We start from the raw sequence: 17,217 nt of genomic DNA, 5'->3' as shown, positions 1-17,217 counted from the left end.
TTGATGATTTGTTTGACCAGTTAAAAGGTGCAACAGTTTTTTCTAAGATTTACTTGAGGTCCGAATATCACCAGTTGAGGATTGCAGATGAGGACATTCCTAAAACTGCATTTAGGACGAGATATGGACACTATGAGTTTACAGTGATGCCATTTGGATTGACAAATGCTCCGGCAATCTTTATGGATTTGATGAATAAGGTGTTTCATCAATTTATGGATAAGTTTGTAGTAGTGTTCATAGATGATATATTGGTGTATTCAAAGAGCAAAGAGGAGCATGTAGAACACCTGAGGGCAATTCTGCTGATATGTCTATTTTATATAGTGTTTTACCCCCGTCCCTTGGTCATAATTAGTGGTGTTTTTAGCTCTTTAGAGCCACTTTTATTACTAATTGGTGTTTTCTAGTGTTTTAGTAGTTTTAGTTGAGTTTTGTAGGGAATTGCACATTTGGAGCATTTTTCCGGGATTTTATGGAGCAACTACGAGTGTTGGAGGAGCACGACCACTTTTCGTAGCCCAAGGCTGGTTAGAGTCATCGAACCGGTGATTAAGGGCTCAACATATGAGATATCGAGGCGTTGGACAGAGTATTAAAGCCCCAAAAGAGGAAATCCGGATTGGACTGAAGAATCGGAGCCCAATAAAAAGTCCAAGAAGGGCCCAAGTGGCCTTGCCCGGCTCAAAGGTCTCCACCCGAAGGCGCGCCCGGCCGGGCGGGGCGAAAGAAGGAAGGGCATTGCTTCGCCTGAGCTCGCGCCTGACCGGGCGCGAGAGATGCTTCAAGGTTCAAAAATGCACGCCCGACCGGGCGCGTGTTTTGGGAGCTCGTTTCCGACGATTTTACTTAGTTTCTAATTAGGATTTTTAGAGGCTTTGTATAAATGCGTTTTAGTGTTTTTGGTACAATTTACCTCTTTTCTTAGCTTTTCTCTCTCTACTTAGTTTTGAGATTAAACTTCTCTCTTGTTTTTCTCTCTCTACAACTTTGTTCTTAATTCAGTCCATTATTTCCATTAGTTTTGGTAACGATTCCTTCTCTATTAATTTTCAGTAATTTAATTTCTTTATTTCATCATGACTTGTTTAATTGCTTTGATTAGTTAGATTTAATTATGTGTGGGTAGTTTTCTTTCTAGGGTTTGTGGGGATCTATAAATAATATGAGGGGGTAATTTATTGTTGTTGATTATCAATGCTAGATTAATTTCCTATTGATTGATTTAATGCTATGCAATTAGACTTGCACAGGTTTAATATGTATGAGTTTAGCAATATTGATTCGAGATTCGAGAGATGAGATTTGATGTTTAGGCTTAATTTCAATAGGCAGGTTAATTTATAAATGGCTAAGTCAAGATTCGAGAGATGTGATTTTATACCGGTAGATTAATTCTGTGATTGTAATACGTAGAGAAAGCCCTTTATGATCTGATTAATTGATGTATTGATGATTGATTGTTATGTTTTACCCTGGAGTATTATTTATTGGTGAACCTATGTCCTAGGTCTTTTATTCATTGATTTCTCTCTACCCTTAATCTTAGTAGTTTAGTTTCCATTCGATAATAATAATTTGTTACTTAATAATTTAGATTGGTTTAATTACTTAGGGATAGAAAGACTTGTTTCCCTGTGGATTCGACCCTACTTCCCTATCTACTTTAGTTAGAGGATTTAGGTAATACTTTTGATTAGGTGATACGACTTTAACCTGTTAAAATTTGGCGTCGTTGCCGGGGAAACGGTTTTATTTTTATTTCTAATTATTTTTGTAGTCTAGATTATTTTCCTTCGTCCCAGAGAACGTGAGTTTTTTTGGGAAAGTTCTCATATTTGTCGTCTAGTTCTTTGTTTATGCCTAGGTATTCCAGATCAGGTTACATTCGATCCTGAGATTGAGCGTTCTTTTCATAGACAAAAGAATTTGAACAGGCAAATACTGGCAGGCTCTGGGGGTGATATTCCTAGGGACCCTCCAGCGATTCGAAAGTTTATTCAGAACCAGAATCAGAGATGATAGGAAATCCACCTAAAAAGCTCAGTGATTATTCGCAGGCGTCACAAACGGATTTTCACATCTCAATCCTACTCCGGCTCTTGATGGAGTACAATTCGAGATTAAACCCCAATTTATCACGATGATAGAAAGGAAGCAATTCAGTGGAGCTAAGGGTGAAGACCCAAATCTTCATATTGTAGATTACTGTCAATATAGCAATACCATTAGGCTAGTTGGGGTCACACAAGACCAAATCAGGGAGATCCTTTTTCCTTTCTCTTTATGTGGAAAGGCTAAATTGTGGTTTAATGGTTTGAATAGAATTGTGCTTGGTATTACTAACTGGGAGACACTTGTTTTGAATTTTTATAACAAATATTACCCTGCAGAGAGGACGGCTTTACTAAAGAGTGCAATTCAAAACTTTGCCCAAGAGCCAGATGAAACTTTATATGAGGCTTGGGAAAGATTCAAGGATTTGCAGAGAGAGTGTCCCCACCATAATTTAGCACAGTGGCAGATGATCCAAGCCTTTTACAATGGGATTGGAAATTCAACTAGAACAATTTTAGATTCTGCAACTAGTGGGAGGTTTATGAATCTCAATGTTGATGATGCAGGACAAGTTATCGAATATATGGCAATCCACAATTCCCAATATGGGAATCCTAGAGGTTTTTCTAACAAAGGGAAACATAGTGTTGACTTCGTATCCTTTTTGCAAGCTCAATTAACCTCTATTTGTCAGAAATTAGATAATCTTAGTACTGCTAATATAGCTAATGTTTCTGCTATTAATAATAATAATTCTAATGATGCTTTCTGTGAAAATTGTGGAATTGTAGGTCATTGGGAACAAGATTGCAGGAGTTCCATGGAGCAAGTTAATGCCTTTCAAGCCTATGTGCAGAATGACCCATCATACTCCAACACCTACAATCCTGGGTTCCGGAATCATCCATATCTTTCTTACCGGAGCACCAATGTTCAAAACCCGCTGCCCCCACAACAATCACAAGCACCACAACAACCACAGCAGAAATATTACCATTCCAACTCTAGCCAGAAAACCCAATCACAACCCTCCTCATCTTCTTACCCTGCTTTGTCAGAAATTAGAGCGATGCTATCAAGTATGCAAAAGCACATGGAGAGTAGGGATGCTCAAATTGATTTGATCATACCTCATAATAAAATCATGGATAATTAAATTGCGCAGATTTCCTCTACTCTACAAGCCCGCCAACAGGGAGCCCTACCATCGCAGCCAACCAGACTTACATATTAAGCTTTTGCAATTACCCTAAGGAGTGGTTCACACTATGATGGGCCTCCTATGCCCAGATATGATGAACCTGTTTTTATTAAAAATGCTAATCTTGATTCTATTAAACCAAACAATGTTGCTATTAGCCCTGCAGGGCCCCAGGGTAGTACTAATATATCTGATAATACATTGCATGGTAAAACTACAAGGAAGGTTGCAACCCAAGATAAGAGTGGCGATGTTCAAAAACCAGTTATTAAACTACCATTCCCCAATATACATTTAAAGACTAAATTGGATAAGCAATTTGGTAAGTTTCTGGAGATGGTGAAAAATTTGCAGGTAACGGTTCCTTTCACAGAACTAATTACACAAATTCTTGCGTATGTTAAATTCATGAAAGAAATATTAACTATGAAAAGGTCTATTAGTGAGGTAGAGATAGTAGCTTTTACTGCAGAATGTAGTGCCGTACTACAAAATAAATCTCCACCTAAACTAAAAGATCCGGGTAGTTTTTCTATCACTTGTCATATTGGCAATCTGATGATTGATAATGCATTATGTGATTTGGGTGCTAGTGTTAGTGTCATGCCATTGTCTGTGTGTTCTAAGCTAAATATGGGTAAATTAAAAGCTACCAATATTACTCTGCAAATGGCCAACCGTTCTTTTAAATACCCCCTAGGTGTTTTAGAGGATGTTCCTGGTAGAGTAGGTAAATTTTATATACCTGTTGATTTTGTAGTTCTTGGTATGGCGGAGGATTTGCAAACCCCAATTATTTTGGGTAGACCATTCCTTAATACTGCAAGAGCAATCATAGATGTGAAAAGTGGTAAACTGACGCTATCAGTAGGGGATGATAAAATTATTTTTAATTTGAATAATGCCCCTAAAAGCCCCATGACAGAGGAGAAGTGTTTTAGTATTGATGTGGTTGATAATTGTTCTAATAAGCCCCAAGCTCTTGTTAAAGATCCCTTAGAGGCGGTATCTTGTGTTGCATCTTCTACAGGAAAAATAAATAGATGGAAAGAGGAGTTGATGCAATAGAAAGAGCCCTTTACTGTGAAGGGCTTGGCTTTGAAGATGAGAAAGAGGAGAAAAGTGAGCAAGTTGCGAAAACTGAGCCTATAGTGAGAGTTCCACCTGATCGAGTTGTAGTTGCTCAATCAAGTGAAAAACTAAGGCAATCAAAGGCCAAAAAGGGTTCCCTTGCGAGCAGTAGCGAAGAATCACCAGTTCAAGCCAAGGAACATCCGCCCGATTGAGTGAGTTGGCGACCTACCGGGCGTGTCAGGAAGCAAAGTCGTGGTCTAAAAATTGCCCGACCGGGTGAGGAACCACCCGACTGGCGATAGGCCAAGGGTCTTAACTTCTCGAGATGTGGTAAGAGGGTCGTGCGGGACCTACATAAACTAGCGCTTTGTGGGAGGCAACCCGTATTTTCTTGCTTTTTAGTCTAGTGTTCTTTCTTTCTTTTTCTTATGAGAGGAGAGAGGAGGGAATTTAATGAGTTTTATGAGTTTTTGTACAGGTTTGGAGGAAAAGAGTTACCCAAATTTGGAGAAAAGAAAAGAAAAGAAAAGTCGAATTCGTAGTGCTGTAGCGCGCCCGACCGAGCGAGACAGTTGACGAGTACAATCTTTATTTCGCCCGGGTGCGAGAAGGAGAAAACCAAAGGATGAAAAATCGAAGGATAGTTCGCCCGGGTGCGAGAAGGAGAAAACCAAATGCATCAGATCGCTCGATCGGGCACGAGCTCATCCGGACCTTTTCTTCTTCTTTCTTTTTCATTTTTGTTTCTCCTTCCTCCTTATTTCTCTTTCCACCATTGTTTCTCTTTCTAAAAACCTTAAAATCTCTACCCAAATTCAAAAAATTTTACATATTCTTACTCCTCTCTTCATCCTCTACACTTCTACACCAAAAATTTTCAACTCCAAACAAATTTTTACAAACCTATATTACCAAATGGCATCAAAGAGGTCAAGAACACTAGTTGGGCGGGGTTCTAGTTCGAGCCAAGCATATGACCCGGACTTGCAGCTTCCACAATGGCCAACCATTCGAATCACGACGAAACTCAACGAGCACGGCTCATAAAACTCTTTGAGCGTGAGGTAATCCCCTCTCGGTGGTTACACCGCCCTACTCTTGAGTCCTTAGGATTGTTTGATTATGTTAGAAGATTCATGAACGATATAGGAATGAAAAAATTTGTTGATATGCATCATCCTACGTTTCGTGAATTGACTTGTGAATTTCTTTTCTCTTTGAATGTTGTAAATAGTAAAAATGGGCCAAATTTGCATTTTAGGTTGACCAATAAGAATATTAGTTTAACTTATGTCGAACTTTGTAAATTATTTGATTTGGAATCCGCACTCTCCCATCTATGGCATGAACAATATAAAATGGAAGATATCTATCATGTTTTAACCGGTTTACTAGCCCCGAACTCTCAACATGCTAGTGCCCGACCTATTCATCACCCTGTTCCTAAAATTTGGCAAAGATTTTCGGTTGTTTGTTTTCTAGGTAGGAATGAGCCACACAATGTACAAACTAACGAGCTAGCAGTCATTGGACATTATGTGTTTGGTTATGGTAAATTGAACATGGGTAGGTACATCATTCACCATTTGAGTAGACATGCCACGGCTAGTACCACAGCTAGTACCCCTATCCGATTAGGAGGCCTAATTACTAGGATAATGGTTAAGAAGGTCGGTTTTAGTGAGACTAGGGCCAAAGGTTTCACTAACTGTGGGGGGGGGGGGGGGGACACCTACATGACCACTAGGCATTCAGAGGACTTGGGATGGGTACGGTTGGATAGCCAAAAAATCCCCCATTGGTGTGTTAGGGTAAGAACAGAGCAACCATTGCCTATCTTTCCCCTGCCTAACACTAGTGGAAAAAATCTCATTCGTAACAGGCTATTTGTAACGGGCAAAGCTATGCCCGTTACATTAAATATATTCGTAACGGGCAAAATAATATCCGTTACGAATACTTATTTATTTGTAACGGGAAAATTAGTGTCCGTTACGAATACTTATTTATTTGTAACGGGCAAATTAGTGTCCGATACAAATGCTTGAACTTGGCCCAACTGATGAGAGGAGCCCATTACTTGGCTTTTTATTAGGGTTTTACCTAGCCGTCATTCTCCTCTTTCTCTCTCATTTTACACTCTCTCTCCTCTACTCTCCTCTCCGACATCAATCTTTCGATCCCCTTCCATTCAGAAAAACGGCGAGATCCTCAATCAATCTGAATGGAAGGAATGAGGAAAGAAAAAAATGGTGAAATTGGGGGTTTTGATTTGCTTTTTAGATCGGAGGGTTTATTGATTTTGCTCTGAGCTGAGGCTTCTCCATTCTCCAACTCGATTTTCTCTGCTAATTTTCGGATTTATGCCATAATTTATGCTTTAGTCGTTTTTTTTCATCATTATTCTGATAATTTTATCATCCATAATTTTGATTTAATTTTTCTTGGTTATTGTTTGTTTGTTGTTTGTTGTTACTTTAGACTGTTCGCTTGTATGATGCGAGTGCCATTGTGCTTTGAGGGGAGTTCAAACTTGGTGGTCCCTGTTCTAGATTGCTGCTTTCATGATGATACTTCTGGTTTCAGTGCCTGTGGTGATTCCACTGTTCGGCGGTGGGTGTTTTCTCTTTTATTTTTTTATATTTTTGAATTTTTTGAAATTTTTTGGGCTTTTTTTTTTCCTTTGTTTGAATATAATTTGATTCCGATTTTTGAGGTTTTAATGTTGGAATTTAAGGATTATAAGGTTGATATGGAATACTTTGTAGAATACTCGACTAATTATTTATTTCTGGTTTTATCTTTGATTTTTTTCATTTGGGTTTATAGGGTTTTGTGATTCTGTTTCTGGGTTGTTTTTAGTTTGAAGAATTCATTAATTTTGGTTGAATTTGGTGCATTATTCGAAGATTTGTTACAGAATTTAGGAGTGTGCTATTTTGCCAATATAATTTTGCTAGATACACCGAGTAATTCTATTTTGTTTTCAATTGTTTATTAGGGGAAAAGAAATGGTAATTTTAACACATTTTGTTGATAAAAAAAGAACAAAATGTTTTGGCCTATAAAATATAGAACTTCTGCTTCTTTGGTAAGGATATTATTCTCATACATGAAGTATGTTTTGGCCTTTTGGGTGGCAAGTCGAGTGGGGTGTTCAGTATTATAGACAAAAAGGAGGAACTCAGTGAGCCTTGAGTGGTGATGGGATATTAAGATCAGAAAATAATGGCTTTAAATCAAGCATTTTGAAGGACTTTTCATGTGAACTAATAAGTTTGATTTATATGCTCTACATTTTGAAGTGACTATAAAACTGCTTCATGATGTCTTATGTTGTTCCAGAAGTCGGGATAGTTTGCTAAGTGCACTGATTTGCTTCCATACATGAGTTTTGTAAAGATGATTACGGCCTTGTGCATGAGAAGAACATTAAACAGAGAGGTGAAAAAATGAATCTACCAACGTGTCTCACAATATTATGTTTATGTTAGATGATATTCTGCTTATTTTCTGTCAAAATCATTGCACCACAATCCAAAGCATATTGGAAAAAACGAAATCACCCATGTCCTCATTATTTTAATGCTTGTCCTATTACTGATTTTGCGTAAAGATTGTAGTGTGTAGCTAAGAGGGGAAGTAATAATATGATACAATGCTTTTCCAGTTACTGAATTTGCATAAAGATTAGTGTGTAGCTAAGAGGTGTTCAATTTAGGACATGTCTATCAGATGCTGGCTTGCTGTGATGTGTATTAACTGTTACATGTTTTGGATCAGTTTTTACGACAACAACAGCAATACGAAAGAGATGTTGTGATTGGAGAAATTGAGTACAGCCGTAAGATGTTGCTTAAGAAGCTCAGTGAGTATAAAGGGGAGCACTCTGATGTGATACAAGAGGCAGAAGCTTTTGCAAGTATGAAGGTGGAGCACGACTGGTTTAAGGTACTCAGTTTATGGTTATGTATTGTAGCTTATTGACTGGTTTAAGGTACTCAGTTTATGGTTATGTATTGTACGTTTTGTTAAAATTTTCCACTAAGTTACTTAGTTTGATCCTCAATCAATGCTGATAAGGTTATTTTGATGATTATGTGACCTGGGTATAATGTTGTTACTTAGGATTTGTGATCTGAAGAAGTGGGTAGTTGTTAGATTTGTTTGTGATGCTATATGTTATGGTGGGTCGATCAAATTTTGGCTATTGCTTTGAGGGTTTTGGTTTAGATGAAGAAATTTGCTTGTTTTGCTATATCGATATTTTTATTTCTACTTGTTTCATGAGTTTTGATTTTTTTTTGGTTGAGGATTTGAGTTAGATCTCGATGATTTTCTGTTTAGTTGATGTTTTTCTATTTATATGTTTTATTATTTTTAATTTAGAGGAAACTTTGAAATGAATATGAATTGTTTTGGATATCAAGTGTTGATAAAGGTCTCTACTACACAACCTTTGTTTTTTGTATTTTCTTTTAGATTATATTGACACCTGGTTTTGTACTAAAAGGGTTCCTGCTTTCTTATTGTTTGATATCAGCAAGTGCTGTGGATTTAGCTAGTAATGTTGGAGGAAAAAGCTATCAGTCTCGATTAACTAGATGACTTTGCTCCAGAAGAAGGGATGATTCATGTAAATACTACATCTGTTGGAATGAAACCAAAAATAGCCGAAACACCTATTTCTAAGGTTCAGCCCTCTCTTTATTCTTATGCATATATACCTTTTATTACTTATGCTATTTTCAAGTATTGTTAAATGCAATAATTTCTACCTATGCTCTGCTGGAAATTTAATCGTTTCAACAGTAAATTATTTAGCCTATGTTGTCCCTGTTTATTTTAATTTATGCGGGAATCATGGTAGCCTATGGCCCTATGCTGCTGGGATACAAAATGATTTCTGTGATAATCGTCGTAGTTTGTTATATCAAAACCCATGTTTCTCCCCTATTGAAAGGGTAATGTTTTAGACATTTGACCACTAGACTTTTTATCATAGTCAAGAGCATCATGCAACTATTAATGGGGTGCCCTCGTTTAATCTTATCTTTAAGTATAGGTGTATAGCCATTGTTTACTATATCTGGATTTATTTAGGAAGTAAAAAAATCGCAATATGGATGCTACAAACTACTCATTTATCCAGAAATAATAGCCACCTGTGGCAAAAAAATGTCTCCTTTTATCAGATGCCTGGGAAGTGTTTACTTTTGACAAAATAGTGATACGTTGAGTAATTCAACTCTTATATTATTCCTCTTTAATAAGATAAGAGTTGAATTACTCAACTGGCCATGAATGGTTGATTGGTTTTGTGATTTGCTTTAAAGCATTTGATTGCTAGAAAAGGAATATTCAAGCAAAACAAGAACTTTCTTTGTCTCTCAATGGGCAAAGTTCATCCTTTTTTGTGTTATTGATTTGGTGTTATTTATTTTTGTGATTTTGATTTTTATTTTCCATTGATTGGATTAGGTGAGAAGGAAAAAAGATTGGGGACTTTTCTATGCTGCAGCTGCTACTATTATTGTTGTTGCTGCTGCTTATGGTTGCTGTTGCTCTGCTGTTACTGTTGCTCTAGGATGCTGTTTAAGCTATAATATTATTTACTTTTTTTTTTTTTGAATCATTAACCTTTTACAATATTATGAGTTTGTAAGCAGTTTTTAATTGTAAAATAAATTTGGTGTGTATGACATGATTGATAAATATATATTTGTGCCATGAAAACAAATATTTGGATTTGGTGGGAAATATTGTAGTTAATGTGGAGTGGTGAAGGGATAAGAAATAGGGGTATTTGTAACTAGTACATATATTGTGCCTGTTACAAATACCCCTATTATTTTGATCTTTCTAGACATTATTTGTAACGGGCACAATGAATGTCCGTTACAAATATCCATCTATTTGTAATGGGCAAGTAGAGTGCCCATTACAAATAACTACTTATTTGTAACGGACATTTCACCTGCCCGTTACAAATAAGCAGTTATTCGTAACGGGCATTTCACCTTCCCGTTACGAATAACTTTACCCATTCGTGACGGCCATATACGTAACGCCCATTGACCGTTACGGATAGTCGGTTTTTGCCCATTATGGATGGCCTTTTTTCCACTAGTGTAACCCCGATTTGACCACCTTTCCCCTTGGGCAAGAGTTTTACACCTATGCTGCTTTAGTTGCCTATGCCTAGGGGCGAGCACCTCCATCCCAGCCTAAGCCTATTGTAGTGTCATCACCGCCTCATATGCCCCTACCTCCCCCTAGGCAAGACTTAGAGACCGTATGGGATCTACAGAGCATAGGGCAGGCCTTAGGCCGTATTGAAGGGAACTATGGGGAGATTAGACAGATGATTGGTTTTATAGACCAACGTTTGGGTCGTTTGGGTTACATTCAGAGGAAAGGGTAGGGCTTTATACCCTAGGTTTGATGACTATGCTCGTCGGGGTACTATTCTCGACGATGCTCTCTACCTCGACTGGTTTCAGGCACCACCCCAGGGATACGTCGATCCCACCTCCCATGGTATTTACACAGACTACTTGACCTTTTATGGATATGGCCAGGACATTCCTTTTGGGGGGCCTCCGATGGGAACTTATAACCCTAATTATTTTGGTGGTAGTTCTTCTGGTGGTGCAGGTGGTAGCGGTGGCAGATTCGGCTTCATGGATGATGAGGCGGATGATTAGATATGATGGGCTAGTTCCCGAGCCAATGAGGACATTGTCTGATCTTGGCTTGGGGGAGATTTTTGGATTTTGGTATCTTTATTTTCTCTTTCTCTTATTTTTGGTGTGTTTTAGTATAGATTTATTGCTTTCTAGTGTAGTTTTATTGCTTTGAAAAAAATGGAAAATACAAAAAAATTGAAAACTCAAAAAAATACAAAAATACGTTTCAATGAACTGTAAATCATGCAACCCTGTGCCGCATACTTGAAAATTGTTTTGATTCTTGGTATATGATGATGAGCATTGTAGATAGGTTAGTCATGATTTGATATTTGATTGCTTGGATGCCTTAACATTCGTCAATTTTGTCCAACTACTTGTGAATATAGTGCTTGACTAGTTGATTTTGGTTAGGAATTGTGTGTTAGTTCCTGGTATGTCAATGAATTTGAGTATTGGTTTGCAATTTTGAGCAATGTTTATAAGACTCATTATTATGCACATTGAGGAGGACGAAGGCATTTGTTCTTTAGGTAGCCTTCAAATGATTTTAGATACAGTTGTTCCCTTCTTGCTACCCATGTTGTTGCCTTGACTTTTTGTTGATTATTAGCCACATTACAAGCCGATTTTGCCCCATTGATTACTAGTCCCAAGCTTGGCTTGGGAGAGCTATTAGTGAGTGAGGTGAGGGGGTTTTGGGGTGTGCTTATTCTTTGCACAATTTGGGTGGTTATGAGGAGTTTTTTTTGTTCTTGATCGTGTTTTATTTTTGATGATCTTGAAAGTTAAATTTCCTTCAAAAAATAAAGTGTGATGATATGAAGAAAAAAAAAGAAGAGAAGTTCAAAGAAAAAAAAGTGAAAAAAGGTGAACTTCCAAAGGAAAAAAAAGAGCAAAAAGAAAAAAAGTGTTTAATGTTCAAATTTTCTAAGTGAAGGTTGGTTTAAAGAAAGAAAAAAATTGAAAGTTGAGTTTCAATGAAAAATAATCAAACCAAGTTTGAAAGTTAAAGGTTGTTTATTCACTTTAGTTTTACATTGTTATATTTTTAGGAGTGAAATTGTTAGTGTTGGGAATTGTTGTTATGATTGGAGTTGTATTTGGTAAATTTTTGTAGAGTTGAGTTTTGTTGGAGATGGTTTGGTCATTATTTATTTTTGGCCTTGGGTTTTATTAGGATTTGGCTCCCTTATGCATGTTTTTAATCTCATATTTTTCTAAATTTATCCTACCTTTTACCCTAGCCTTACATTACAAGTTTTAAAGACCTTCTGACCTTTGTGCATAGAGTTGTGTGAATGTGAAATTAATTGTTTATCAATGCGAAGAATGACTTGACATATTCCGAGTCGACTATTAGGTTGAGTGCTTGTTTTCTTAAACACATAAGAGTGTGAGTTGGGAGGGCATTGTTCACATAAAGGGATTGGGATGGAGAGCGATCGAGTACATCTTTTACTCGCCACATAAATGAGAGTTGAGTGTGTGAGCACTAGTCTTGAATTCTATATGCTCTTGTGGTTTGCTTTATTTGACAAGTGTTAGGGAGGATGAGTGATTAGATGGATGAGATTGGTTGATGTTGGTGCATGCTTGTTAGATTTGCCTTGAATTGTTGTTCTTGATTTTGATAAATTGGGGTGAGGCATGTTTTATGTATTCATTGATGAGCTCTTTGCTTAGGGAGAAACAAAGGTTTGGCTTGTGGGAGTTTGATATGTCTATTTTATATAGTGTTTTACCCCCGTCCCTTGGTCATAATTAGAGGTGTTTTTTGGCTTTTTAGAGCCACTTTTATTACTAATTGGTGTTTTCTAGTGTTTTCATAGTTTTAGTTGAGTTTTGTAGGAAATTGCACATTTAGAGCATTTTCCCGGGATTTTATGGAGCAACTACGAGCGTTGGACGAGTACGACCACTTTTCGTAGCCCAGGGCCGGTTAGAGTCATCGAACCGATGATTAAGGGCTCGACATATGAAATACCGAGGTGTTGGACCGAGTATTAAAGCCCCAAAAGAGGAAATCCGGATTGGGCCGAAGAATCGAAGCCCAATCAAGAGTCAAAGAAGTGCCCGAGTGGCCTTGCCCGGCTCAAGGGTCTCCGCCCGAAGGCGCGCCCGGCCGGGCGGGGCAAAAGAAGGAAGGGCATTGCTTCGCCCAAGCTCGCGCCCGACCGGGCGTGAGAGATGCTTCAAGGTTCAAAAAGGCGCGCCCGACCGGACGCGTGTTTTGGGAGCTCGTGTCCGACGATTTTACTTAGTTTCTAATTAATACGTTTTAGTGTTTTTGGTACAATTTACCTCTTTTCTTAGCTTTTCTCTCTCTACTTAGTTTTGAGATTAAACTTCTCTTGTTTTTCTCTCTCTACAACTCTACAACTTTGTTCTTAATTCATTCTATTATTTCCGTTAATTTTGGTAACGATTCATTCTCTATTAATTTTCAGTAATTTAATTTCTTTATTTCATCATGACTTGTTTAATTGCTTTGATTAGTTTAGATTTAATTATGTGTGAGTAGTTTTCTTTCTAGGGTTTGTGAGGATCCATAAATAATATGAAGGGGTAATTTATTGTTGTTGATATCAATGCTAGATTAATTTCCTATTGATTGATTTAATGCTATGCAATTAGACTTGCGCAAGTTTAATATGTATGAGTTTAACAATATTGATTCGAGATTCGAGAGATGAGAATTAATGTTTAGGCTTAGTTTCAATAGGCAGGTTAATTTATAAATGGTTAAGTTAAGATTTGAGAGATGCGATTTAATACCGACAGATTAATTTTGTGATTGCAATACGTAGCGAAAGCCCTTTATGATCTGATTCATTGATGTATTGATGATTGATTTTTATGTTTTACCCTGGAGTATTATTTATTGGTGAACCTATACCCTAGGTCTTTTATTCATTGATTTTTCTCTACCCTTAATGTTAGTAGTTTAGTTTCCATTCGATAATAATAATTTGTTACTTAATAATTTAGATTGCTTTAATTACTTGGGGATAGAAAGACTTGTTTCCCTGTGGATTCGACCCTACTTCCTTATCTACTTTACTTAGAGGATTTCGGTAATACTTTTGATTAGGTGATACAACTTTAACCTGTCATCTGCAAACAATGAGAGAAAACAATCTTTATGCAAAGTTCTCTAAGTGTGAATTTTGGTTGGAAAAGGTAGCATTCTTAGGTCATTTTGTGTCTAAGAATAAGTGGAAGTAGATCCAGCCAAGATCGAAGCTGTGAAGGGTTGACCTACGCCCAAAACAGTATCTGATGTTCGGAATTTCTTAGGTCTAGTAGGATATTATAGGCGTTTTGTGAAAGATTTCTCAAAGATTGCTAAACCTATGACTACGCTGATGAAGAAGGACAAGAAATTCAAGTGGGACGATAAGTGTGAAGAAGCATTCCAACTCTTGAAACAGAAGCTGGTTACAGCACCAGTGCTTACACTAACAGACGACAGTGGTATCTATGATGTGTATAGTGATGCATCAAAGAATGGCTTGGGGTGTGTGCTTGTGCAAAATGGAAAGGTGATTGCATATGCATCAAGGCAGTTAAAGACCCATGAAATAAATTACCCAACCCATGATTTACAACTTGCTGCAATTATATTTGTACTAAAGAACTGGCGTCATTACTTGTATGGAGTAAAATGTAGAATTTACACAGACCATAAGAGCTTGAAGTACATTTTTACTCAAAAGGATTTGAACTCTCGCCAAATGAGATGGTTAGAGTATACGACAGATTATGACTTAGACATACAATATCATGAGGGGAAAGCAAATGTAGTCGCAGATGCTCTGAGTCATAAGACCAGTCATGGATTGAATAATTTAGTAGTGGTTGATGAGTTATGTAGGGAAATGAGGAAAATGAACTTATAAGTTGTAGAATGGGGAGTACCAGCTGGCATTCTTGCGAATTTGACTATCCAACCAACCATATTCGATGAAATAAGGGAAAACTAGGTAGGAGATATAAAATTGGATAGGATTCGTGAGAAAATAAAACAAGGCAAAGCTACAGATTTCAAAATTCATGAAGATGGGAGTTTAAGGTACAAAGGTCGATGGTGTGTACCCCAAGAATGTGAGGAAGTGAAAAGAAAGCTAATGAAAGAGCGACACAATACATCCTACTCAGTGCATCCAGGAGGGGATAAGCTATACAAGGATTTGAAAAAGGTGTATTGGTGGCCTAGAATGAAGAATAAAGTTGCGGAATTTGTAGCAAAGTGTCTGACTTGTCAAAAGGTGAAAATAGAGCACAAAAGACCCCAAGGGACTGTGCAATCATTGGAAATTCCTGGATGGAAGTGTGATTACATTCCAATGGATTTTGTGACTTGCCTTCCAAAATCAAAGAGTGGAAATGACACCATTTGGGTAGTGGTGGACAGACTTACAAAATCTGCGGTGTTCATACCAATGAAGGAGACTTGGAAGATGGAGCAACTTGCAAAAGCTTATATCAAGAATGTTGTGAGGTTACATGGAGTTCCAAAGGATATTATGTCTGACAGAGATTCCAGGTTTCTTTCAAAATTCTTGAAAAGTGTATAGGAAAACTTTGGTACGACACTTAAGATGAGTACATCGTTTCACCCTGTCACAAATGGTCAAACTGAGATAACCATTCAAACCTTGGAAGACATGTTGAGAGCTTGTGTTATAGATTTCCAAGGAGGATGGGAGGATAGCTTGGATTTGATTGAATTTTCCTATAATAATAGTTATCATGCGAGCATAGGAATGGCTCCATTTGAGGCATTATATGGGAGGAAGTGTCGTAACCCAATTTGTTGGAACGACATAAGTGAAATAATGATTCTAGGGCCTCAAATGATTGAAGATACAATGAAACAAGTAAGGGAAATTTAAGCCAAGATTCAAGCAGCTCAAGAGCGCCAAAAGAGCTACGCAGATTTGAAGCGTGGAGAAGAAGAATATGAAGTTGGTGACAAGATGTTATTAAAGGTGTCACTAATGAAAGGGGTGATGAGGTTTGGAAAGAAGGAAAAGCTTAGTCCGAAATATATTGGCCCATATGAGATACTGCAAAAGATAGGCAAGGTAGCCGACATGTATCCCATGGAACTAAGCAAAGTGCATGATGTATTTCATGTATCCCAATTGAGAAGATAAATCCCTGATAAGTCTCATGTATTACAACCTGAAACCATTGAATTAGACCAAAGTTTAACCTATGAAGAGAGACCTGTCAAAATTTTTGACAGTAAAGTGCGTAGTACACGCAATAAGAATGTTAAGATTGTAAAAGTGCTATGGTCTAACCAAGAATATGAGGAAACTACTTGGGAGGCAGAAGATGAAATGAAAAAGAAATACCCATAGTTGTTTCAGGTATGTTGAGTTACGGGGACGTAACTCGTTTTCTTTAAGGGGGGTAAAATGTGGTAGAATTTCGCGCTTCTTCCCTATATTTTTAGTTATTTTTGTGCTTTTTGCACAATTTTAACGAGTATTTTGAGTTATTGTGTTCTAAAAAAGACACGAAAAGGTAAAGGTATGACATAAAGTACAACAATATTATACAAAGTGAGGAAAAAGTTTGAATTTCGTTTCCCAAGTTTCGGGACGAAACTTCTTTTAAGGAGGGTAGACTGTAATACCTCGTATTTTATTTAAAATAAGTATTTTGTGAAGTATTTAAATAATTTGAAATGTATTATTTACGGTATTTTAATTATTTATTTTAAATAAATTTGGAAATATTTTATAAAAGGAAAGTTTATTTAATTAATTATTTTATTAAAGTTGGGGTTTAATTTAGGAAAGTTTTATTTTAGTAAAGTTTTATTAGGAAAGGGATTAGGAAAGAGTAAAAAGGGAAAGTTTAGGTAAGAAGGGTTTCTAGAGAAAGGGGTATAAATATTCAACACTTGGGGCAAATTAAACTTTGCCTAGAGTGGAGAAAACCCAAGGTAAACTTTCTCTCTCTTCTCCTTTGATTTTTCTCCTTTTTCTTTCTTTCTTTTTCCCTTTCCCCTTGTTTTCGGTTCACCACCGCCGGCCACCACCACCACCGATGGGCCGCCGGCCACCAGCAGCACCAGCAGGCAGCGGCGGCTACCACCAGCAGCTGGAAGCAGCCAGCAGTAGTGGCCGACCTGCTGTCGGCTGCTCTTTTTCCAGAAAAAAAAAATTAATCTTTGTT

General features: G+C 37.3%; 1 long non-coding RNA gene and 1 other non-coding gene across 2 annotated transcripts; one reads left to right on the top strand and one right to left on the bottom strand.

Annotated features, from left to right (window-relative positions):
- Nucleotides 1-2,404: 2,404 nt before the first annotated feature.
- On the bottom strand, nt 2,405-2,511 carry LOC145565883 (small nucleolar RNA R71). Its single transcript, XR_014095245.1, has one exon. It is a non-coding gene; the product is annotated as a small nucleolar RNA R71 (small nucleolar RNA).
- Nucleotides 2,512-6,449: 3,938 nt separating this feature from the next.
- LOC145563733 (uncharacterized) lies at nt 6,450-10,073 on the top strand. Its single transcript, XR_014094587.1, has 4 exons — nt 6,450-6,946; nt 8,117-8,284; nt 8,877-9,026; nt 9,815-10,073. It is a non-coding gene; the product is annotated as an uncharacterized LOC145563733 (long non-coding RNA).
- The last annotated feature ends 7,144 nt before the right edge of the window (nt 10,074-17,217 follow it).

Source organism: Chenopodium album, chromosome 10 (genome assembly GCF_948465745.1).
Source record: "Chenopodium album chromosome 10, dcCheAlbu1.1, whole genome shotgun sequence".
NCBI lineage: Eukaryota > Viridiplantae > Streptophyta > Magnoliopsida > Caryophyllales > Amaranthaceae > Chenopodium > Chenopodium album.
Note: the sequence above shows the minus strand (reverse complement) of the source record. Positions and strands in the feature narration are given on the sequence as shown.